Source organism: Scyliorhinus canicula, chromosome 5, assembly GCF_902713615.1.
Source record: "Scyliorhinus canicula chromosome 5, sScyCan1.1, whole genome shotgun sequence".
Lineage (NCBI taxonomy): Eukaryota > Metazoa > Chordata > Chondrichthyes > Carcharhiniformes > Scyliorhinidae > Scyliorhinus > Scyliorhinus canicula.
The window spans coordinates 35,350,173-35,375,456 of record NC_052150.1 but is presented as its reverse complement, the minus strand read 5'-3'; the positions used below and the strand labels follow the sequence as shown (position 1 = coordinate 35,375,456).

The 25,284-nt window shown below is 49.9% G+C and overlaps 1 protein-coding gene across 9 annotated transcripts in view; it reads left to right on the top strand.

Annotated features, from left to right (window-relative positions):
- Window positions 1-322: 322 nt before the first annotated feature.
- LOC119965901 (uridine phosphorylase 1-like) overlaps window positions 323-25,284 on the top strand; it is a 159,355-nt gene continuing 134,393 nt past the window's right edge. For 4 of the 9 annotated variants that reach the window (XR_005460623.1, XR_005460624.1, XM_038796896.1 and 1 more), the window contains exon 1: window positions 323-510. The gene's annotated coding sequence lies outside the window, so the exon portion shown is untranslated. Of the gene's footprint in view, window positions 588-25,284 lie in introns of all 9 variants that reach the window. The other 5 variants (XM_038796898.1, XM_038796893.1, XM_038796892.1 and 2 more) reach the window with 4 other exon arrangements.

Here is a 25,284-nt window from a genome sequence, read left to right as displayed (position 1 = left end):
ACCAAATTTGTAACTTCGAGCAGTAGATTGTGCTCTCCCGTGCGGTGGATTTGGAGGTGGGAAGGCTATTTGATTGGGCACGTGGATAGTAGGTGGGGACCTCAGACACTGTGCGTTGCCCAGGACGAGGGGTAATTCTGAAATTGCGATTGTTACTTCACCTTTAGCTCCAGTTCACACTCTTACCCCTCCCCACCACAGCCGGCTCGAGCCCCGCCCCAACAACTGCCCCGCCCCTCGCTGCAGCCCCGCCCCGCAGCCCCGCCCCTCGCTGCAGCCCCGCCCTTCGCTCTAGCCCCGCCCCTCGCTCTAGCCCCGCCCCGCCCGCCCTTTGGCTCCAGCTCGGGCTCGCGCGACAGCTCCTCGCCATGGAGACGCTGCTGTTAACGGTGGTGTAGAGAAGAGCTGATCGCGGAGCTGATCGCGGAGCTGATCGCGGAGCTGATCGCGGAGCTGATCGCGGAGCTGATCGCGGAGCTGAGGAGACTCCAGGGAGGCGGCGACCAGGAGGTCAGAGCTGCTCATTTACCTTCAGCGCGCCATGACGCACAGGGCTGGGGGCTCTTCCGGCTTTCCATCAGATCCAGGTTCGCCAGAGATGCCTGGTCCGCGGAGGATGTGAGGGGATCGGGGAGGATGTCAGGGGGTTGTCTGGGGGTCGGGGAGAATGTGAGGGGGTCAGGGAGGATGTCGGGGGTCAGGGAGGCTGTCAGGGGGTTGTCTGGGGGACGGGGAGGATGTGAGGGGGTCGGGGAGGATGTCTGGGGGTCAGGGAGGATGTCTGGGGATCGGGGAGGATGTCGGGGGTCAGGGAGGATGTGAGGGGGTCAGGGGTTGTCTGGGGGTCGGGGAGGATGTCTGGGGGTCAGGGAGGATGTCTGGGGGTCCGGGAGGATGTCTGGGGGTCCGGGAGGATGTGAGGGGATCGGGGAGGATGTGAGGTGGTCGGGGAGGATGTCGGGGGTCAGGGAGGATGTCAGGGGGTTGTCTGGGGGTCGGGGAGGATGTGAGGGAGTCGGGGAGGATGTCTGGGGGTCAGGGGGGATGTCGGGGGTCAGGGAGGATGTGAGGGGGTCAGGGGTTGTCTGGGGGTCAGGGAGGATGTCTGGGGGTCAGGGAGGATGTCTGGGGGTCGGGGAGGATGTCTGGGGGTCGGGGAGGATGTCTGGGGGTCGGGGAGGATGTCTGGGGGTCGGGGAGGATGTCTGGGGGCCGGGGAGGATGTCTGGGGGCCGGGGAGGATGTCTGGGGGTCGGGGAGGATGTGAGGGGGTCGGGGAGGATGTGAGGGGGTCGGGGAGGATGTGAGGGGGTCGGGGAGGATGTGAGGGGGTCGGGGAGGATGTGAGGGGGTCGGGGAGGATGTGAGGGGGTCGGGGAGGATGTGAGGGGGTCGGGGAGGATGTGAGGGGGTCGGGGAGGATGTGAGGGGGTCGGGGAGGATGTCTGGGGGTCAGGGAGGATATCGGGGATCGAGGAGGATGTCGGGGTCGGGGATGATGTCAGGGTGTATGTCGGGGGTCAGGGAGGATGTCAGGGGGTCGGGGGGATGTCAGGGAGGATGTCGGGGTCGGGGAGGATGTCTGGGGGTGGATGTCTGGGGGTCGTGGAGGATGTCTGAAGGTCGGGGAGGATGTCTGGGGGTTGGGGAGGATATGAGGTAGTCGGGGAGGATGTCGGGGGTCAGTGGGGATTTCTGGGGGTCGGGGAGGATGTCTGTGCTCGGGGAGGATGTCAGGGGGTCAGAGTGTATGTTGGGGGTCAGGGAGGATGCCTGGGGGTCATTGCCGCTACCAGGAGGAACGTGTGGCTGCCAGAAGGGATGGGGGTTCAGAAGTTACGTTACTGCACAGTTCCTGCATGTTGCCGCCTCCATGACTTTGCTGAAGAGTTACTTCCTCTTCAGCGTCCCACTGCTGCCGGCTGATCCGTGTTGTGCTGCAGGTCAGCACTGTCTGCCAGCGGGACATGGTGCAGATTTAGCTCAGGCTCTCTGATCCTGGCCACCTCGCTCAGATACAGGTGCCCTGTCTCGGGCTGTGCTGCTGACCTCCCTTTTTGTTCGGGGCCTGTGTGGTGAATGTAACTCCATAATTCACACTATTGTATATACATGAGACCATGCATTGATAAGCGCAGTTGCGTTGCCCGACCACTAGGGAGAGTAGCGCTGGGAATGCTTAGGAGTTTGTACAGGGCTCCACCCTTAGCTCCGCCTACGACTCCTCCCCCTGGGCTGCTGTATAAATACCAATGCTCAGAGTCAGTCGTTCAGTTCATCGATAGTTCAACGTGGAACAGGCTGGCTCTGTTGTAAGTAGATTAAAACCACTGTTCATATCTTAAAACACATGTCTAGTGAATTGATGGTTCCATCAGCCTGTCCCTGCTTGTTTCAGCTAATAGTGCCTTTGGGTGGGTTTCCATTTCAAATAGTCAACCTGATGCCATGGGACGCTTTCCCACATAAAGTATCTGCAGTCTCACAATGGACGTACAATGGAGGACCTGCTGGAAAAGAACGATGTCCTGCTGCAGGAGCTCCAGAAGCTGATGTCCCTCATCGACAGTATTTGTGTGAGGAATAGAAGCGCACAGAGCAACCCCCGGCCATGGGTTACAGAGAACAAAAGAAGAACAATGAAAAGTACAGCACAGGAATAGGCCCTTCGCCACTCCAAGTCTGCGCCGATCATGCTGCCCATCTAAACTAAAATCTTCTACACTTCCCGGTCTGTATCCCTCTGTTCCCATCCTATTCGTGTATTTCTCAAGATGCCCCTCAAACATCACTATCGGCCCTGCTTCCACCACCTCCTCCGGCAGAGAGTTCCAGGCACCCACTACCCTCTGTGTAAAAAAACTTGCCTTGCACATCTCTAACCTTGCCCCTCGCATCTTAAACCTATGCCCTCTAGTAATTGACCCCTCTACCCTGACTATCCACTCTGTGCCCCTCATAATTTTGTAGACCTCAATCAGGTCGCCCTTCAGCCTCCTTTGTTCCAGTGAGAATAAACCAAGTTTATTCAACCTCTCCTCATAGCTACTGGCCTCAATACCAGGCAACATCTTGGTAAATCTCTTCTGCACCCTCTCTAAAGCCTCCACATCCTTCTGGTTGTGTGGCGACCAGAATTGAACACTATACTCCAAGTGTGGTCCAACTAAGGTTCTATCCAGCTGCAACATGACTTGCCAATTTTTATACTCAATTCCCCGGCCAATGAAGGCAAGCATGCCGTATGCCTTCTTGACTATCTTCTCCAACTGTGTTGCCCCTTTCATTACCTGTGGACCTGTACACATAGATCTCTCTGACCGTCAATACTCTAGAGGGTTCTACCATTTACTGTATATTCCCTACCTGTATTAAACCTTCCAAAATGCATTACCTCACATTTGAACTGCAAAAGACTGGGTCCCAGTGGTAGAGGAAGCAGTCATCACATGGCCTGGTGTGAGTCATGCTTATCCTCCATTCCTCAGCTATCGGCAGGGGTAACAGGGATAGTATCCACAGCCTGATCCTGCCAATTAAGCACAAACAGGTAGAGGATGTCAACCCAGACCAGGAGGCTACAACAGGAGCCCACATACAGCTCTATCCATGGTCATCTGCATTTCAATGTTCACATCCTGGCTGGCTGGATTGGGGGATTTTAAAGGGTGGGAAAAGTTATCTGATCTGAATGTTCCAGAGACCAATGATCAGAAATGTCTTCAATTACTGACTTGTATTTGAAATACTTCCTCCCGATCCCCAAACATCATCCCCAACCGCCAGACATGCTCCCCGACCCCCAGACATCTTCCCCGACCCCCAGACATCCTCCCCGACCCCCAGACATCTTCCCAGACTCCCAGACATCCTCCCCGGCCCCCACACATGCTCCCTGGCTGCCAGACATCTTCCCAGACCCCCAGACATCCTCCCCGACCCCCAGACACCCTCCCCGAACTTCAGACATCCTCCCCGAACTTCAGACATCCTCCCCGACCTTCAGACATCCTCACAGACCCCCACACATCCTCCCCGATTGCCAGACATCCTCCCCGACCTTCAGACATCCTCCCAGACCCCCACACATCCTCCCCGATTGTCAGACATCTTCCCAGACCCCCAGACATCCTCCCCTGGCCCCCACACATCCTCCCCGACCGCCAGACATCCTTCCTGACCCCCAGACATCCTCTCCGACCCCCAGACATCTTCCCCGACCACTAGACATCCTCCCCGACCCCCAGACATCCTCCCCGTCTGCCAGACATCTTCCCAGACCCCCAGACATCCACCCCGGCCACCACACATCCTCCCTGGCTGCCAGACATCTTCCCCGACCCCCAGACATCCTCCCCGACCCCCAGACATCCTCCCCGACCCCCAGACATCCTCCCCGACCCCCAGACATCCTCCCCGACCCCCAGACATCCTCCCCGACCCCCAGACATCCTCCCCGACCCCCAGACATCCTCCCCGACCCCCAGACATCCTCCCCGACCCCCAGACATCCTCCCCGACCCCCAGACATCCTCCCCGACCCCCAGACAACCTCCCCGACCCCCAGACATCCTCCCCGACCCCCAGACATCCTCCCCGACCCCCAGACATCCTCCCCGACCCCCAGACATCCTCCCCGACCCCCAGACATCCTCCCCGACCCCCAGACATCTTCCCAGACCCCCAGACATCCTCCTCGACCACCAGACATCCTCCCCGATTGCCAGACATCTTCCCAGACATCCTCCCCCGGCCCCCACGCATCCTCCCCGACCCCCAGACATCCTTTCTGACCCCCAGACAACCTCCCTGACCCCTAGACATCCTCCCCGACCTCCAGACATCCTGCCCGACCCCCAGACATCCTCTCTGACCCCCAGACATCCTCTCTGACCCCCAGACATCCTCTCTGACCCCCAGACATCCTCTCTGACCCCCAGACATCCTCTCTGACCCCCAGACATCCTTCGTGTCCTCGAGACATCCTCCCCGGCTGCCAGATATCCTCCCCGACCGCCAGACATCCTCCCCAGCCCCCACACATCTTCCCAGACCCCCAGACATCTTCCCAGACCCCCAGACATCCTCCCCGACCACCAGACATCCTCCCCGACCCCCAGACATCCTCCCCGACCCCCAGACATCTTCCCCGACCACCAGACATCCTCCCCGACCCCCAGACATCCTCCCCGTCTGCCAGACATCTTCCCAGACCCCCAGACATCCTCCTCCGGCCCCCACACATCCTCCCCGGCTGCCAGACATCTTCCCAGACATCCTCCCCGACCCCCAGACATCCTCCCCGACCCCCAGACATCCTCCCCGACCCTCAGACATCCTCCCCGACCCTCAGACATCCTCCCCGACCCTCAGACATCCTCCCCGACCCTCAGACATCCTCCCCGACCCTCAGACATCCTCCCCGACCTTCAGACATCCTCCCCGACCTTCAGACATCCTCCCAGACCCCCACACATCCTCCCCGATTGCCAGACATCTTCCCAGACCCCCAGACATCCTCCCCTGGCCCCCACACATCCTCCCCGACCCCCAGACATCCTTCCTGACCCCCAGACATCCTCTCCGAGCCCCAGACATCTTCCCCGACCACCAGACATCCTCCCCGACCCCCAGACATCCTCCCCGTCTGCCAGACATCTTCCCAGACCCCCAGACATCCATTGTGTCCTCCAGACATCTTCCCCGACCCCCAGACATCCTCCCCGGCCACCACACATCCTCCCGGCTGCCAGACATCTTCCCAGACCCCCAGACATCCTCCCCGACCCCCAGACATCCTCCCCGACCCCCAGACATCCTCCCCGACCCCCAGACATCCTCCCCGACCCCCAGACATCCTCCCTTACCCCCAGACATCCCCCCTGACCCCCAACATCCCCCCTGACCCTCAGACATCCTTCCCAACCCTCAGACATCCGTCCCTATCCACTGACATCCTCCCCGACCCCCTGACATCCTCCCTGACCCCCAGACATCCTTCCCGACCCCGACATCCTCCCTGACCCCCAGACATCCTCCCCGACCCCCAGACATCCTCCCCGACCCCCAGACATCCTCCCCGACCCCCAGACATCCTCCCGGACCCCCAGACATCCGCCCGGACCCCCAGACATCCTCCCCCGGCCCCCACACATCCTCCCCGACCCCCAGACATCCTTTCTGACCCCCAGACAACCTCCCCGACCCCCAGACATCCTCCCCGACCCCCAGACATCCTCCCCGACCCCCAGACATCCTCCCCGACCCCCAGACATCCTCCCTGACCCCCAGACATCCTCCCTGACCCCCAACATCCCCCCTGACCCTCAGACATCCTTCCCAACCCTCAGACATCCTTCCCTATCCACTGACATCCTCCCCGACCCCCTGACATCCTCCCTGACCCCCAGACATCCTCCCCGAGCCCCTGACATCCTCCCCGACCCCTAGTCATCCTCCCTGACCCCCAGATATCCTCCCTACCTTCCAGACATCATCCCCAATCCCCTGACATCCTTCCCAACCCCTGACATCCCCCTGACCCCCAGACATCCCCCTGGCACCCCCCCCCTGTACCCCAGGCATTGGTTCACAGTTCACACCCAACATGCACCGCTGCTGGTCAAATCAGCACCCTATCTGGATGTTTAACAGGCTCAAATGAGCTTATTTTAATTTTTGAAAAGAACTTTCTATAAAAATTCAAAATTCCTCCTTTCCAATTCTAATAACTATTTTATAGACCAGACTAAACCCAGCACAGTTTCTCAGTCTTGATCTTGGCAATAAATTTACATGATTGCAATGTTGTGGGAAACTGTTGCAGCTGGCCTCCCCACCTCACCCGCTTCTCCCACTGAAAGTCATTTCCAGCCTCACCGCTGAGCAGCAGAGGTGGTCACCTGTGAGCTAGAAGCTTCAGTGTCGAATAGCTTACCAGCGACATTATCAGGACTAACGAATTACCATTAATTTGGACAGTCTGAGTGATTTGTATCTTTTTCCCCCTTTGTTCTAGGCCCCCTCAACCCATGTCTTTCTGTCTCCTTTACCTGCTGAAGAGACTGGTTTATGGAGCCCCCAGTTTGAAAGCCACTGATCTCGTCCTCTAGATATGAAGGCAGACACTTCATTAGACTTTGTGACTTTTTTCTGTACAGGTCCATAACATTTTAGTATCTCTTTTTATGAGCACCTCAGTCTCTTTTTGTTTCTAGCTTTTTACCATTGTCTGATCCTCTTTGGTCCAAAGTGGAAGACCTCACACTTGTATACATTGAAATTGATTTGTCACAATTCTGCCCATGCATTTCATCAATTCATATCTCTGTAATTCATTTGTTTTTATCTGCACAGCTTACAGTGCCACCCATTATCATGTCATTGGCAAACTTGAACCTTTGGTTCTCTATCCCATCATCTAAGTTGTTAATGTGCACAGTGGATAGCTGAAGCCCAACACAAAAACACTATTATCCACCATTTGAGCACCTCTATAGACGAGTCAAAGAAGTTAATGATTGTATTAGATTAAAGGAAGTGACATCAGGTTGCCAAACAAAGTTGTAAATTAAAGTTGTGGGAACGATTTAGATTGCAGGAAAGGAGGAGCAAGAAAATGATAAAGAAAGGAAGAGAATGTGAATGCAAGCTGGCAAAAAGCATAAAGGCAAACTAAAAACGTCTTTAGGTATGTGAAAAGGAAACGATTAATGAGGACAAATGCGGGCCCATTACAATCAGAGAGAGAAGGATGTATAATAGGGATCAGGTGGAGAAACTAAACAACTAGATTGTGTTGGTCTTCAAGGAGGAAGATGTGGAAAATCTCCCAGAAATACTAGGGAACCAAGGGACTTGTGAAAATGAGGAAGTTAAATAAATTAGTGTTAATAAAAAGGTATTACTTGATGTTGGAACCAACAATTCTACGGACACGTGCTTGTAGGATTAGAATAGTGGTTTTAACATACTCACAACAGAGACAGCCTATTAGCCATTGAACTTTCGGTGAACTGGCCGGCTGACCATGTGGCACTGATCCTTTATACAGCAGCTTCCAGGGGGGGGTTTCCTGGGCAGAGCCAAGGGAGAAGCCCCTTACAGCTCGGGCATTCCCAGAGCTACTCCCCCTGGAGGACAGGTAGTGCAACTGCACTTAGAATACAGACACATCTACATACAGATTATAATCCGGTGTGAATCACATTCACCACATTCACCCCCTGTGAAAAAATCGAGTCCAGCGGGGGTGGTGGCTCACAGAGTTAGTCTGTCCGGTGGATGAATTGTTCTTTTCGATCTGCGGAGCACCGGGGTTGCAGCCTCTTGCCGTGGCTGTGTGGGTGTTGAGAGCTGGGGTACGATGGCAGACTCCGGGGCGGGTCTCGTCTGAACTTTATACACCTCTGGCTCGACCGGAGACTGGGGGCGGGCTGGTTCTGGCGCGTGGAACCGGTGGGGTAAGTTTGCGGAATCGGGGGCGCGAGGGGGCGGCAGCATAGGGAATGGGGTGAGGGGTTCCTCAGCGGGGGTGGGGGGGGGGGGGGGGCTGGATCCAGCGGGTGCCAGGTCCCGAAGGGATACTGTGTCCTGGCCAGGGCCGGTGCTAGGAATTGCGGGCCCAATTAGAAAAGTGATGGCGGGGCCCCTACTCTACAAAAGTAAAAATTTATGTATGTTTATATTTTGTGTAGTATGCTCGTCTTTAACCAAAAAAAACATTAAATGCTTGATATACTAAAATTTTGAAACTTACTTACCTGGGCGGAAGGATTTGGCAGCGCAGGGCTGAAGGATTTGTCGACAGTAATGCGATGCGTTCCCCAAAAGTAAAAACTACCCTATAGTTCCTCTTAGAATACAGAAAAGGTTTCAAACGGTAACTCTGTCGCCGCTGGCGCGGGGCCCCCTTAAGGTGCGGGGCCCAATTTGATGAAATTGGTCAAATAGGCTTAAAACCGGCCCTGGTCCTGGCGACCGTCCGGGAACTCCACAAATGCGTACTGGGGGTTGGAATGGAGGAGGTGCACCTTTTCAACAAGGGGGTCAGTTTCGTGCCCCCTGACGTGCTTCCTCAGGAGGACCGGGCTTGGTGCCCTCAGCCACGCCGGAAGTGAGACTCCCATGGTAGTGCTCCTAGAAAAAATGAAGAGTTGCTCGTGAGGGGTTTGATTTGTAGCTGTACAGAGGAGAGATTTGATTGCGTGGAGCGCGTCTGGGAGGACTTCTTGCCATTGGGAGACTTGGAGTTTTCTAGACCGGAGGATCAGCAGGACGGTCTTCCAGACCGTCGCGTTCTCCCTCTCCACCTGCCCGTTCCCCCTGGGGTTGTAACTGGTAGTCCTGCTCGAGGCGATGCCCTTGTCGAGCAGGTACTGACGCAGCTCGTCGCTCATAAAGGTAAACCCCGGTCGCTGTGCACGCAGCTGGGGAAACCGAACAGGGTGAAGGCACTATGCAGGGCCCTAATGACTGTGTGGGAGGTCATATCAGGGCATGGAATGGCAAAAGGGAATCGGGAGAACTCGTCGATGATGTTGAGGAAATAAATGTTCTTGTTAGTGGTGGGGAGTGGCCCTTTGAAATCGATCGCAAGGCATTCAAAGGGCCTAGAAGCCTTGACCAGGTGGGCCATGTCTGGTCTATAGAAGTGCGGCTTGCACTCTGCACAGATCGGGCAGTCCCTGGTGACCGCTTTTACCTCCTCGTTGGAGAAAGGCAGGTTTCGGGCTCTGATGTAGTGGGTGAGCCGGGTGACCCCTGGATGGCAGAGATCAACGTGGATGGCTTTCAGACGGCTGATCTGCGCGCTGGCGCATGTCCCGCGGGATAGGGCATCCGAGGGCTCGTTGAGCTACCCCGGTCAATATTTAATATCGTAACTATAGGTGGAGAGTTCGATCCTCCACCGAAGAATTTTATCATTTTTTATTTTGCCCCTTTGCAAGTTGTCAAACATAAAGGCAACCGATCGTTGGTTGGTGATGAGGGTGAACCTCCTACCTGCGAGGTAGTGCCTCCAGTGACGAACAGCCTCCACGATGGCTTGTGCTTCCATCTCGACTGAGGAGTGTCGGAGTTCTGAAGCGGATAGGGTACGGGAGAAAAATGCAACAGGCCTCCCTGCCTGATTTAAAGTGGCTGCTAGAGCTACCTCTGAGGCGTCGCTCTCAATGTGAAAGGGAGTGAATTCATCCACCGCCCGCATGGCTGCTTTGGCGATGTCCTCCTTGATGCAGCTGAAGGCCTGGCGCGCCTCAGCTGACAGGGGAAATCGTGTGGCCTTAAAGAGTGGGCGGGCTTTGTCCGCATATTGAGGGACCCACTGGGCGTACCTGTGCAGCACGGTAGCATGGTGGTTAGCATAAATGCTTCACAGCTCCAGGGTCCCAGATTCGATTCCCGGCTGGGTCACTGTTTGTGTGGAGTCTGCACGTCCTCCCCGTGTGTGCGTGGGTTTCCTCCGGGTGCTCCGGTTTCCTCCCACAGTCCAAAGATGTGCGGGTTAAGTGGATTGGCCATGCTAAATTGCCCGTAGTGTCCTAAAAAGTAAGGTTGGGGGGGGGGGGGGTGTTGTTGGGTTACGGGTATAGGGTGGATACGTGGGTGGGGTGATAATTGCTCGGCACAACATTGAGGGCCGAAGGGCCTGTTCTGTGCTGTACTGTTCTGTGTTCTATGTTCTAACCCCAAGCACCGTTTGAGGGCCTTGGGGCAATGAGGGAGGGGGAGTTCTAAGATCAACGGTCTCTGCGGTCCGGGACTGGGCCCAGGACTCCGTTCTCCATGACGTAGCCGAGGATGGCCAGTCTGTTTGTGCGGAAAACGCATTTCTCCTTGTTATAAGTGAGTTTTAATTTCTGTGCCGTTTGGAGAAAACGGTGGAGGTTGGCGTCGTGGTCCTGCTGGTCATAGCCGCAGATGGTAACATTGTCCAGATACGGAAACGTGGCCCGCAGCCCGTACTGGTCTACCATTCGGTCCATTGCTCGTTGGAACACCAAAACCCCGTTATTAACGCCGAAAGGGACCCGGAGGAAATGGAAGAGGCGGCCATCGGCCTCGAATGCCGTGTTGTGGCGGTCCTCCGGGCGGATTGGGAGCTGGTGGTCTGCAAACTTCAGATCTACCGTGGAAAATAGCCGATATTGGGCGATCTGATTAACCATGTCTGCAATTCTGGGGAGGGGATACGCGTCTAGGAGCGTAAAGCGATTTATGGTCTGGCTATAATCGCCGACCATGCAAAATATTTCCCCGGTCTTGACGACCACCACCTGAGCTCTCCAGGGACTATTACTGGCCTCTATGATCCCCTCACTGGCTTACTGGCTTGCAATCTGGAGTGAGATTGGCGAAGAGCAGAGGGGGGGAGATGCGCAGCGTGGTTAGGCTGCAGATAGTGAGTGGGGGCAGGGGCCCGCCGAAGCTGAGGTTGCACTGGAAATCCAGGCCTAATAAGAGTGGCGCGCAGAGGTCGGGCAGGACATAAAGTTTAAATTTAGAATAACTAGCGCCTCGAATTGTGAGAGTAGCAACGGTACGTCCTTGGATTTGGACTGAGTGGGAGCCCGAAGCGAGGGCGATAGTTTGGCTCACCGGAAAAATAGAAAGCGAACATCGTCTTACCAGCTCTGGATGTATAAAGCTGTCGGTGCTCCCGGAGTCAAAGAGGCATGGCGTCCTGTACCCATTGATCTGGACCTCCGCCATCGAACTTCGTAGGTGCTTGGGATGGGATTTATCCAGGGTGACTGCTCTGAGTTGCGTGTAGTTGGCGGCTCGATCAGCTGTGCTGGAGTGGCCCCGTGATGACTGCCCTCTGAGTTCGTAGTCGTCGAGGTGAGTTTCAGAGTTTTAAGGGGATCGATCCCAAGATGGCCACCCCCATGAGTCGCACATTGCTGGCCGCATGGAGGAGGATTGCCAAGATAGCTGCCCCCATGAGTCGCACATGGCCGGCCGCATGGAGGAGGAATGCCAAGATGGCCGCCCCCATGAGTCGCACATGTCGGGTGGGGGCGGAGTCGGCATACAGGCTGCAGCATTTCGGGGCCTGCAGGCCTGTGAATTCAGGGAACGAGTGCTTTGAGCCGTGGGAGGGTTAGAGGCTGGGGCTTTCTTCGCCAAACACACTCTGGCATAGTGTCCTTTTCGCCCGCAGCTGCTGCAGGACGCGTTATAGGCCGGGCAGTGCTGCCGCGGGTGCTGGCTTTGGCCACAGAAATGGCCCGCTGAAGCAGCCGAGTAGCTGGCTGGGGCAGCAGAGTAACTGGCTTTGGCAGCGCGGTAGCTGGGGGGCCGTGCGGCACAGGCCTGGGGGAGTTTTTGGTTGGGGGCCGACGATGAGGTTGCAGGGTCCGCGGGAAACGAGGTGAGGCTGCGGAAGGAAACTTCCATAGTGGTAGCAGCCTCCACAGTAGTGTCTAAGTCCTGGGCCCCCTTTTCTAGCAGTCTTTGGCGCACATAGTTAGACCTAAGGCCCGCTACGAAAACATCCCGCACAGCAAGCTCCCTATGTTCAGTCGCGGTAACGGCTTGATAATTACAGTCATTGGAAAGATTGTTCAATTCCCTTACAAACTCGGGTAGCGTTTCTGTAGGCCGCTGACGGCGGGTCGTAAATACATGGCGTGCATAAACCTCGTTAATGGGCCTAACGTACATTTTGTCCAATATTGCCAGCGCTGCGGTGTAAGAACCGGCCAGATTCAGCTGTGTGGATATTCTGTGGCTTACCCTCGTGTGCAGTAGGCTGAATTTTTGTTCCTCCGTTGTTCCGACGGTGCTGGCTTCTGCCAGGTAGGCTTTAAAACATCTCTGCCCGTGGGAAAACATTTCCTTAGCCTCTGCATCCTGTGGGTCGAGTTCTTGAGGGCTGCTTCCATGATTTCTTCGACTGTTTCCTGAGTATATTAAATTGTTGGAACCAACAATTCTACGGACACGTGCTTGTAGGATTAGAATAGCGGTTTTATAACTGCACTTACAATACAGACACGTCTATATACAGATTATAATCCGGTGTGAATCACATTCACCACACTTGAAAAATTAATTGGATTGGAGGTAGTAAATCCCGTGGATCAAATTAGCTGAATCTCAGAGGATTGAAGGAGGTGCAAAGATTCCTGCAGATTGCAACATTTGAAACGTAACCAACTGCACTATTCAAGAAGGAAGGAAAGAGAGAATACCAAGAACTACAGACCTGTTAGTCTGGCGTCAGTAATTAAGAAAATGTTGAGTCAAATTTTCAACTTTGTGACACCGGCAGCGAGAATTGTGATTGGGTGGAGAATAGCATGCAAAGGAAAAATTGCGATTTGTACCCAGCAGTGATTCCGTTGCCATGCGCCATTCCTCGGTAGTGGCATTATAGAAGTTTGAGTCCCGCTTTGGCGTGTCCACGCAAAACCATCATTTGCATGAATTTAAATATTATTAGCGGGTTGGACACTTCAAGCTCCTGAAATACTCAAACCCCAGCTGTCCCATCAAGGGGGTGGGGGTGACCAAGCTCAATAAGTGGCCCACCAGGTGTTGGCACTCCTCGGAAACGCTGTCCCACTGCAGAGAAAACGGGGGATTAGCAGAGCTCACCCCAAACAAAGGACACCTGCTCCGTGTCTTTAGAACCATCACTGGCAGGTCTTCTCTGAGCCATTATTCGAGGCTGCAATGAGTGAGTGGTAAGTGGAGCGCTTACAAACAGCCCCAGCTGTCAGGTTCTTTAGCGCTAATTCCGGCCCCAGCGGTTACACCGCCGGCTGGGTCAGGAGTTGCTTTCAATTCACACCGGCACAGTGCTGGCTCATTTGTATGTCCTGAATCGCGGAACGAATAGCACCCCCAACAGAAACGTGAATTGCGCATTATCCTGTCCTGACAGGAACACTTAGGACAAGATTTTCCGTTGCAAGTCAGCCTCACTACCGCTACCAGTGAGGACGGAGAATTTGGCGCTCTGCCAAATTTCCTTTCACTGCAGCGGGGACAGAGAATCACGCCGGCGTGAAAGAACCGACAATCAAAGTCTGAGGGCTGAATTCTCATTCCTGAGACATTGGATGAGATCTCCGTTCCTCGACCCCGATTTTGTAATCGGCAATCGACTGCAACTGAAATGTTGCTTCACTGAAGGGAGTGCTTGAGGCATTGGATAGGCAGGAGGTAAAGAGGTAGAAGTTGCACCTTCAGTGATTAGAGAGGAAGGTGATACCTCCATGATGGGGCTGGAGTCCGTTAGACTGCAGCCCTGATTGAGGCCCCTTTTAAAGATGACACCCTGATGTCTTTGGAGCCAGTTCCCTGCTCTTAGAGTGCCCCGCCCCATTAGAGGGATGATGTAAACCACATCCACTCATTGTTTTTCAAGTTTAAGATTCTGTGAGAAAACGGGCGTGTGTAGGTATAGGCAAGTTTTCTGTCTGAACCTCAGACACTTTGCCAAATTCAAGTAAGATCCCACCCAACATTTTTCATGACCTCTCACAGTTCTGATTTGCAATCAAATTCTTGCCCAGATCAACATTCATATTTGAACCCTAAGGCTTTTGTTTGATCATAGATATTTGAGGATATTTTTGAAGACTTCTGCGAGCACAAATAGTTTTAATTCCAAAAATGTTTACCAGTCATGATCTTCTGACTCTAGATCTGTGCTGACCATTTTTTATTAGATTATCATAATTCAGATAATCCTCCAGCCTTTTATTTAGAAGATTTTAATTGATTACCAGCAAAATGAATGTAATTATAATTATATCGCTTCTCTATGTTGTATTTTATATTTTCCCCGCGTCTTGACTGTGATAGAGAAATTCAAACAGCATTCATTAGATAAGCAAAAATGAACTTTATTCACTAATTAGAACTGCTAGCAGAAATGGCAGAAACTTGGAAAGTCGGAAGGCAGTCAATTACAAACTGCGGAGTCCGTCCCAAGTCTGCGATATTACAGGAAAAGAAGGCGATTCTTATACATTATAGGATCAAGATAACATGAATACAACTCGGTTAGGAATTTGATCAAAAGTAAAACATAAGTAATAATCGTTACAATGGCGTCACCTTGCTGACCTCCAGGGGACTTAGAGTTTCATATCATTATCTTGTCTTTGTTTTAAGAAAGGGAAGAAGTTGTTTAGGAACAGGAAGAAATAGTTGTTCAGCGTGTTATGTATTAAGACTACTTCTAGCTCCAAGCCTTATCTAGACTCTCAGGACATGCTGTCTATGTGTATTCTGAATCTGTGTCTTAGGTTAAATTCAATTGTACCAAGAAGACTTGACTAGTTTTCCCATCATGCCATTATTTGCTTCACACAATACCACACTCCCCCCTTTTGTCATATCATGACAACTAGCTAAATAGGTATATCCATGATTCGTTTGAAAATGCATTTACACAAGCAGGAAAGCAATCCTATCCCTAATAGCATTAGTAGAAGTAGAATAAAGGCCTTAAAGATCCAGTCAAATAATCCATGACCCAATCACCCTAGCCAACCCGGCGGGTTATAGTCGTGAAATTCACTGCCAATTTCTTGAATTTGAGCAGCCTGTCTCTTAATATGGTCGGCCAGGTTAGTGATATTTTCAGAGCCATCTGGAATATAAGTACAGCACTCTTGGCCTATGATAGCGCACGTTCCTCCCTGCGAGGCTAACAGATAATCCAAAGCCAGTCGATTTTGTAATGCCACGGTCCGGACAGCCACTAGCTCAGCTGAGACCTCGGCCAGTGCCTGTCTAGTGTCCCTGGCTTCTGTTGCCATTATGTTTGCCAGATGTTCCATTGCTGAGGCCATGTAGATCAGTTCGTTGGAAGCCTTGCCCGTTCCGTTTTAGAAATTGTTCTTTTTGCTCGCGAGGGGGAGTGCTTAAGGGTGGGTAGGTGGCGCATTTGGGGTATGACATATCCCAAAAAGCAGGACCCTGTCCAATTAATGGGGAGCCACGGATATGCTTTAGTGCCGCATATGAAATAGGTTCCATTGTAGGCTGTAAAATCATCAGCTGATGTCATCCAGGGGATTGTATTGGTAGGTTGCACCTACTTTGCCCCATTAACTTTCCTTTCCCTGATTTATTAAAACATATGGAAACTTGAACATTATACGAGTGGACAGTGAGGGAGGGTGGAGTTAAGGCATGATTATAGGTAGGTTGATACGAAGCTGAAAATTTAGTCATGTCATAGCCAACAGATCTCCATATTTTCATATTCCCCTATCTCCCCTGATGCCTGTTTTATTTTGTTGTAAAATCCATTCAGCTGTTTCTGTGGTATGAAAGGGGAGAGATTGGAGAGGTATTCCTTCCCTTGAATGGATGGGGATATGGGTACAAACCCAACACTTGCTAATATTCAATTTTTCGGCGTAAAGATATGACATATGTAAATAGGTATTGGAAGGCAGGTCTCGTTTAGTTCGTTTTTTTACTACCGAGTGGCCATTAAGGCTAAATAGTCCAGAAAGTCCAAAAATTATACCGAAGATCTTCATCCTGTGTTCTCGTCTGGGTTGGAGACTATCTTCTTGCAATCGGATAGATGTATCCAACTTGAACGTCCTTCAAGTTTGACCGAAGTTGGCGTCGTCAGTAGTACGAGGAATGGTCCGCTCCAGCGTTGTCCTTGTTTCTTTCTGTCCCTGTTTTTTACCAACACGAGGTCTCTGGGTTTGACCATTGGATATCGAGGGACGGCTGTCCCTGTCGTTACTGGTAGATGTTCCTGTTTTACCTGTGAGTGAAGAAGCTTCAAAGAAAGTGTTAATTGATTCAAATAGTTTTGCATTTGTTCCCCCATCACATGGAGGTCTACTCCCTCTAGGGGTTTTTCATGGGCATCCCAGGGAGTCCTCATTGGCCGACCATAGACTATCTCTGCAGCTGACAGTCCGGTCCGCGAATGGGGAGTCACTCGCATGTGAAACAGTGCCAAGGGTAATACTTTTAGCCAATTTAACCCAGTTTCTTCAGTTAATGTAGATAATTTTTCTTTTCAAGTCCCGTTGGCTCTTTTCAAAATTCCTGCTGCCTGCGGGTGATACGTGCAGTGCAGTTGCTGTTTAATTACAAGGGCTTTGCACAATTCAGTATTGATCCGAGCTACAAAATGTGGTCCATTGTCTGAGCTCACCATTTTGGGTACCCCAAAACGAGGAATGACTTCCGTTAACAACAACTTCACTACTGTATGTGCCATACAATTAGTGGTGGGGAAGGCTTCAATCCATTTACTAAACACATCGATTATTACTAAACAATATTTATAGCACTGTGCTTTTGGCAATTCGATAAAATCAAGCTGTATACAAGCAAAAGGATCATCTGGCAAGGGGGTGGTTCCCGGACGGCATTTAATACCTTTACCCTTATTATGTTTCATGCAAATGACGCATCGATCCAGCCGCATTTGCTGTATTCAAATCTGGGTGCCACCAAGTTTTTAGGAGTAGCTGTACCACTCCCTCCTTGCCAAGATGGGTACAAGAATGCAAATAATCAACAAGTAACGGCAATAAAGAATTCGGAATACAAACTTGACCAACTGGAGTCAGCCAGAGGTCTCGTGTCAAGGAGTGCGAACACCTCATTGACTTCCATAGTGTTCGCTCAGAATCAGAGGCGTCCCTCTGTAAATTTTGAACTTCAGCTATCTCTGGCATGCCCTTCGTCCGCAATGCAGGTACCTGGTTTAGAGCCTGATTAGCCCCACTGGGAACAATTAAAGAGGTTGATGAAGCTGCAGTTTTAGCAGCTGAATCAGCACGGGCATTTCCTAATTGAGCAGGAGTGTCACCCTTCGTGTGCGCAACGCATTTAATAACTGCCAATTGACGGGGAAGCTGAATAGCATCGAGGAGATTTTTAACCCAAAGAGCATTTTGAATGGGAATTCCCACAGAGGTGAGAAAACCTCGCTGTTGCCAGAGGCGGCCGAAATCATGGGGTCACGCCAAAGGCATACCTAGAATCAGTGTAAACATTAGTACTTTTATCTGTGGCCAAAATACATGCTCGAGTAAGGGCGAATAGCTCGGCTTTTTGTGCAGAGACAGGGGTCTGGAAGGCTGATGCTTCCTGCACGTCAGTGTCGGTTACCACGGCATATCCCGACTGTGGGACACCAAATGGGGAAATGGAGGAACTGCCATCAATATAAAAAATTAGATCTGGATTATCAATAGGCCTGTTTGTTAAATCCGGGCGAGGTGCGGTAAGGAAGTGATTCCGAAGCAAACAATCGTGTGTTGGGTCTTCAAGGTTATCGGGGGGCTGATCAAGGAACACAGCAGGATTTAAGGTTGAACAATAATGAAAAGAGAGGTAGGGGTTTTGCAATAGTGAAACCTCATAGCGGCTCAATCGCGCTTGAGTCAGATGCTGGGTTTGCTGAGACGTTAGGAGAGCCACGATAGAATGTGAAGTATGCACTTGTACTAGTTGGTGAAGGGTTAGATTGGAGGCTGCCTGGACTAACAAATGGACAGCAGTAAGAATTCGGGTGAAAAGGTCTGTCATACATAGGTCGTCCTAGTGCTGGGGCGAGCCAGGGCATTTTTCAGAGTAATAAAAGATAGCTTTGCTGAATCAGGTAGTTCAAATTTAAGAGGAGCATTTTGAGAGGAGTACGGAGTTAATTCTTTAGTATGTACAGTAACATTCGGAATCCATTGTCTGCAAAAGTTCACTAATCCTAAAAAGGCTCGCACCTGCTTGGGCGATGTAGGAAATGGGGTCTACAGTATAGGAGTAAAGCATTCCTGAGTAAGGGAGCGATCAGTAGCACTAATTAGGACATCCAAAAATTTGACTTGTCGTTGGCCTTTATGAACTTTAGCGGGCGGGATCACATATCCCCATAAATGGAGACGGATGAGCAGGTAAAAGGTGTCACGCTGGTTAGTGATGAAATCAGGGCTGGCAAGGAGTAAGTCATCAACATATTGAATGATGGTGGAGCCACCAGGAGGTGCTAATGTCGCTAACTGGGAGTGACCAAACGCCATTCGGATGGTCTACCTATCTTGGGAACTGGAAGAATCGGGGTGTTACAGGGGGATGGCACGGTATCAGAATTCCCTGCTGAAGGAACGATTGAATCATAACCGAGACTCCTTTTTCAGCCTCGGGACGCAAAGGGTACTGTGAAATAGAGGGTAAGGGCATATCAGGTTTGACTCTAATAACAACGGGAGGGACATTAGTGAGACCAACTTCGTGTTTGGAGGCTGCCCATAAATCTGCGGGTAGTTCAGGAGTCGTAGATTGGGTTGAATGATGATGGTGCAGTGTGCCAATGTGGACAAATGGGCTTTTAAAATATTCTAAAGTGCCTGCGGGTAGGGTTTGACTATCATTAAGGAAAGGATCAGCTTGTCCTCGTAGTGCAGCTGCCAGAAATCCCAAGGACTTGGCATTGTAGCCTTCGTTGACAGAAAGGGTCACGTGGGGTGACACAAGTCTCAACTGACGCCATAGGCTGTGGGGTAAATCGACAAGAAAGGCAGACCCTTCTTTTGTCTTGGTAAATGCTCTCCAAATCGGGCGAGGTTACTGTATGATCGTAGCAAAGAGTGACATGTGGATTGGGAATATCTAAGGGAGGTGAAAAGTGTGAGGGATCAAAATCAATCGACCAGCACTGTGGAGTAGTGAATAGGGGAAAGTTTCGAAGCTGGGCCTGCGGGATAGGTGATATGGCAATGCGGTTATCAAGGCTTGGGTCACTATATTCTCTCACCTGGACTCTATCGGGTGTTTTAAACAGTGGTACTCAGGGTTAACGTTAGCTGCCAGCATAGAACACAGAGCAATCAGGCGCAGGCACAGAAGTTATTAAATCTTGCAGCTGGTGACCTCGTATTTGAGACAGTTCTATAAACATACCATTATCAATGCACTGTATTACCGCTCCGAATTTGCAGTGTCTAATCAGCAACTTTCTAATCAAGGTGGATAGCCTAACTTGGTTCTTTTCCATATGCGCATTCCGTTTTCAAGATCTGTCAATTCTATACTCAATTTTAATTCTTTATCCTGCCAGCTGGCTAACAAGGAAGCATCCTTCAATTTTGGACAATATTCCCTCCATAGAGCAACTAACTTTTTAGCAGTTGACGCCCTATTATTTTCCTAAATCACTTGTTGAGCTTCTATTACTGTTGATAGGTCTTTAGTTGTTCACACAGCGTTTGCAGTACGCTGCCATTTTAAAAAGTTGTATCTAAAGTTTTACCCATTGCACACTTTGTCTGATGCCAGATGGTCCTTCCGATTACAATTTTAACAATTGATTAAGGAAATTACGTGTGTGATGTTTTATGTCAGGGTCCGCACGCTTTTTGCCCTGTTTATGTGTTATTAAGCAGAGTTATCCGCATCTGCAGGAGATTATAATTTAAATCACGGAGTAATCGCGCTCCATGCAAACCAATTAACAGCTCGAAGGTGACACTGTAAAGATTCTATGTAACCCGCCTTACAAAGTTAACGGGAACCTTTTATCGCGAAGGTTTCAAGTAATAACAAGGACCATGTTGGCATCGATATCTCTTTACCTCTTTCAAATCATCACAGCTTGAAACATAATTTTTAAAGTCAAAGTCTGAAAAATGAAATATGAATTCTTTCCCTCTCTTTCTTATCTATCTCTCTCCCTCTCTACATAACTCTGTCTGTCTTTGGAACTCTTGTTGCTCTTTCTCTTTATCTGCCTACCTCTCCATCTCTGCCTCTCCCTGACTCGCTCTCTTTCGCTCTCTCTAACAGTTCCTGTCTCTGTCGCTGGCTCTCTCTCTCTCCTTCAATCTCTTCCTCTGTCTCTCTTTATCTCTCTTGGATTCAGCCCTTGTCCTTGCGGACAAATTTTGAACAAAAATTTTTCATTCTCTTTCGAAAACTTTATCTGTGTTATTCCATTTAAGTCAATTTGCACTGATTAATTTTAGAGGCATTAGCTGTTCTCTGAGATGTATTTCTTTTGTCAATTCAGAAAAGACCAACTGTCTGCTGAAATGGTTAATGTTTCCTGCAGAATCTAAGGGCGGAGAACTTGGCGTGATGCCATTTACGTCTTTTCACGCAATCTAAAAACTTATTCACATTTCAGTTACTCTTATTCGTAAAGTTACTTTCTTTTAAACTGATATAGTGTGAACTGAACAACTTTGGAACATTTTGGGAAGCTTGGGAACATTTGCAAGAGGAAATATGAATGTTTTGCCATTAGTTTAAAAACAATTCGAGTATGCATATTGTTGTCCTTCAGAAGAACCACTTGTTATCATAATAAGGCCAGTACAACATTCCAAGCAGTAGTTAGTTAACATCATCTGATCTACTAAATTTCATTCAAAAGCAATGTTAAACTTTAGTCATTATTTCCAGCATGCTTCTAAATTGGTAACTCATTAACTTCACTTCTATAATTTCCTTATTGTGGATTTTTTAATCAACACCTTTTAGTCATTATCATGTCTTCCGTAGAGAAGGGTTGTTCGATATTTACGGCTTGCGTCTGTGACCGAGTGCGTGTCGCTAAGGGGGATACGTTAGCAGGAGTTTCATTGGTAATGGGATCAGAAGTGGGAGTCAGGACTTGGGAAAGTGGAATTGTAAGACCGGGGAGCGCAAAATGAGGGTGGGGTCCAGGGTTCAAATTCTCCTCGTCTTCCGTATCGCTTGAATAGGGGAACATCGGCATGCCAGAGCAACTGGGAGGATCCTCCTTTCCTATAATCTTATTGGCCAGTCCTACTTTTCTGCTAACAGGAGGTTTGTTATTGCCAGATTGCTCTTTATCATTTTGACTGTTTTCTATCCCAAAGTTCACATTACAATTTTAAAGTCTCCCAATTTTTCTCTTTACCATTCACACACTCATTAATATCTCTTTTGCGGGCGTTATCTCTTCAACTCATTGTGATTGTTCGTTGCGTTAAGTGGACTGTTTCTTTCCACTGTAAAATTAAACAATTTGAAATCGGCATTTTTTTTTCCAGATTGCTTTTTTTTCTGCATCAATGCTATTGTCAAAGTTCCAAGATCCCTGTATTACCTAGTGGCCAGATATCGTTACCTAATTTATTGTTTAAAGCAGCGCTGCAGCCAATCTTCGAATATTACGTTCTTGAGATGGGGTTTCTAAACACATGAAAAATAGAGGGGAGTTGCCGCTAGTTTTGTCTAAAGTTTGTCGCATAATGTCAGTAAAATGTGCCCCAGGCAAAAAAAACGCTCAAACAAAATTTCTGGTACCAAATCAAATTGGAGGGTCCTTGACCCCAAAAAATTACTGACAGGGTCCCTGACCCCAAAAAATTATTGACAGGGTCCCTGACCCCAAAACTTAATCAAAGGGTCCCTGATCCAAATTTATAAATCTGATGCGGATGAAAAACAAGATCAACAAGGTCCCTGACCTGCGGCTAATTACACAAAAAAAATGTACTCACAGTCAAATTTAGATTCGAGAACCGTCACCTGTTTAGTTACTTCCGTCAGGGATGAGGGGTCGCAGCACAGATCCGAGAGAGAGAGAGACCAAGGTCAATCTTACCTTGTGCCGGCGTCTGTCTCTTTACTCCGGTCATGGCTTTGATCACTTTTTCTCAGTCCCTCATGGAAGCTCACTTCAGGATATTGGATTTTTTCTCGCAGCGCCAAATGTTGTATTTTATATTTTCCCTGCGTCTTGACTGTGATAGAGAAATTCAAACAGCATTCATTAGATAAGCAAAACTGAACTTTATTCACTAATTAGAACTGCTAGCAGAAATGGCAGAAACTTGGAAAGTCGGAAGGCAGTCAATTACAAACTGCGGAGTCCGTCCCAAGTCTGCGATATTACAGGAAAAGAAGGCGATTCTTATACATTATAGGATCAAGATAACATGAATACAACTCGGTTAGGAATTTGATCAAAAGTAAAACATAAGTAATAATCGTTACAATGGCGTCACCTTGCTGACCTCCAGGGGACTTGAGTTTCATATCATTATCTTGTCTTTGTTTTAAGAAAGGGAAGAAGTTGTTTAGGAACAAGAAGAAATAGTTGTTCAGCTTGTTATGTATTAAGACTACTTCTAGCTCCAAGCCTTATCTAGACTCTCAGGACATGCTGTCTATGTGTATTCTGAATCTGTGTCTTAGGTTAAATTCAATTGTACCAAGAAGACTTGACTAGTTTTCCCATCATGCCATTATTTGCTTCACACAATACCACATCTAGACCCCGCGATACGATGCTAAGCATAGTTAGTCTTACAGATGCCTAAACAATATTCTGTAAAGTTATAGCCCTGAGTATTGTAAGTGAAGGGTATGATGTAGGAATGGTCAGCAGAGAGATAAAGGGTGCGATTCTCCAGCCTCGTTGTACTCTCACTCAAGCGCAGCTAGGCTGGTGAATAGTGGGCGAGGCAATAAACGAGATTTGCGCTAGGTGCCAAATAGTTTGCAATGCAACTGGTCCTTCAGGTGGAGCCCGGTGGTTCCTCACTTCTACAGCATCCACCAGCCTTCGCTTTGGTTACCGCCCTGTCCTCCAGGGCACGCTCCTCGAAGGAGGTGAGGATTCTCAAGTCCGGCACCCCACCGCCAGTCTGGGCCCCCTCCCGCCGATTGTGGGAGAGTTTTTCCTGAGGAGAAACAGAGAGGGCATCGTTAGCCACACGTGTGGTTCACAGTGGTGGGGGAGGGGTGGGCGCGAAGGAAGGGTGGAGGGGGATGAAGGGGGTAGAGGATGGTGGAAGGGTTGGGAGAGTTGAAGGAACAGGGGGGTGCATGACCCCCATGGGGGCTGGGGGCGGGGAAAGGTCTCAGGGGGGTGAAGGAGTGGGGGGCCTTGGTGCCTACTGACTCGTGCGGCCCAGTGTAGGTCATTGACCTTCTTCCTGCTCTGAAGACCAGTCCTACTGGTCACACTCCCTGAACTGACTGCTGCCGCCAACTCATCCCAATCAATATAGGCTGCCTTGTGGTCACTCTCTGGGACCCGCGGGGGAACAGGACATCCCTCCTGGCCTCCACCGCGTCCAGGAGCCTCCCCATGTCAGCATTCCAAATCTTGGGGCTTGTTGTGATCTGGCTGGGGTTGGCTGAGCAAGTGCAGCTTAAGTGCTGCTTGACCTTGTTAGTGGGGGTGGGGGGGCTGGCGAGCGCGGTGCCGGTGAATAGACTGATGAGCCATCATTTGGGGCGAAAAGCCCTTGAGGCCTTGTTAAGTGGACCAAATATTGTTGAATAGCGTTGCTGGCCTCGCTGGTCAAAGCACTGGGAAGCTCGCGGCAACACTTAGGAACCTTTCTGGAGAATCGCGTCCATATTAAATTATCGCAGATAGGGTTGCCTGGATAAGTAATCTCTTACCAAGTTCAGAGTGAATTATGGTCAGTCTCAGGTGTCGAGATATTTATCATTATTTGCCTCTCATCACTTGTTTTGATTTACATGACGAGTTTGAAATATAATTTATTTTCTGACTTCTATCATGTAGGTAACTTGCATTTATAAAGTGCCTTTAACATGGTAAGATGCTTCACAAGGACCTCTGAATTTGGGCTTCCAATTCACAAACCACATTGTGTTATTGAAAAGACTCAGCTGATTTAGGAGACACCTAACAGCAGTCAAAATATAAATGTGCAATAAATTATCTGCCTCTTTAAACTGCAAAGCATTTTGGAATATTTTAAACCCAAACCAAGAATCACCAGAAAATTCACAAAATACTCTTGCTGTTTTTAAAAGTTGATAAAATCAACGTTGTGAACAGTTTGTGTGTATTTGTGAAAGAACATTAAGTATCCATTGTTGCCTTTGCAGCACAGAGGGTAACAGATCGTGGTGTTAACTATGTGAATAGAGGACAGTGCGTGAAGTTTAAAATTGAGAGTAGAGGGGAAAGGAGATACTGCTTTTTAAAAATCCTTAATGCTTGTGGTTTGTGTACGGCTGTAAGTAGTTAGAATCTTTTTTGGTGTTTTAGCACTTATACTGCTAACAAAACCAAAACTAAAAGGCCTTAAAACAAACCATAGCATAATTATGTACAAATAAATTTAATCCAAGATCAGGTCAAAATCAAAGACAAAGAACTAAAATACCTCAACTGGGTTTCAGTAAATATGAAACACTCTCTAGGAGCATCCATTTGGCTGATCCGCAACCAGGTGAAGCATAGAATTTGCAGTGCAGAAGGAGGCCATTCGGCCCATCGAGACTGCACTGGCCCTCGGAGACAGCACCCTACTTAAGCCCACATCT